This window comes from Panthera pardus, unplaced genomic scaffold (assembly GCF_024362965.1).
Source record: "Panthera pardus isolate Hobbes unplaced genomic scaffold, ASM2436296v1 HiC_scaffold_1, whole genome shotgun sequence".
In the NCBI taxonomy this organism is placed as follows: Eukaryota; Metazoa; Chordata; class Mammalia; order Carnivora; family Felidae; genus Panthera; species Panthera pardus.
This window is the reverse complement of record NW_026526654.1, coordinates 609,948-610,580: the sequence shown is the minus strand read 5'-3', so window position 1 is coordinate 610,580 and position 633 is coordinate 609,948.

Here is a 633-nt window from a genome sequence, read left to right as displayed (position 1 = left end):
AACTCTATCAAAACACCAGCAGCATTTTTCACAGAGTTAGAACAAAAAAAAATGTTACCACAAAAAGCCCCAAACAGCCAAAGCAATCCTGGAAAAGACAGACAAAGTGGGAGGCATACAAGTCTGGATTTCAAGATATATTACAAAGTTGTAGTCATCAAGACACTATGATACGGGCATAAAATAGAAAACCCAGAAGTGGACCCACAACTTAATGGTCAGTTCATCTTCGATAAAACATATCTAGTGCCAAAAACACAATCTCTTTAGGAAATGGCGCTGGCAAAATTGGACAGTGACATGAAGAGCAAAACTAGACCAACTTTCTTACACCATCTATAAAAATAAATTCAAAGTGGATGAAAGACCTAAGTGTGAGTCAGGAAACTATTAAAATCCTAGTGGAAGGGCGCCTGGGTGGCTCGGTCAGTTGGGCATCTGACTTTGGCTGAGGTCATTGTCTCGTGGTTCATGAGTTCGAGCCCCACGTCAGGCTCTGTGCTGACAGCTCAGAGCCTGGAGCCTGCTTCGAATTCTGTGTCTCCTTCTCTCTCTGCACCCCCTACCTCCCCGCCTCAAAAATAAATAAACACTAAAAAAAATTTTTTTAAATAATAATAATAATAAAAAAAT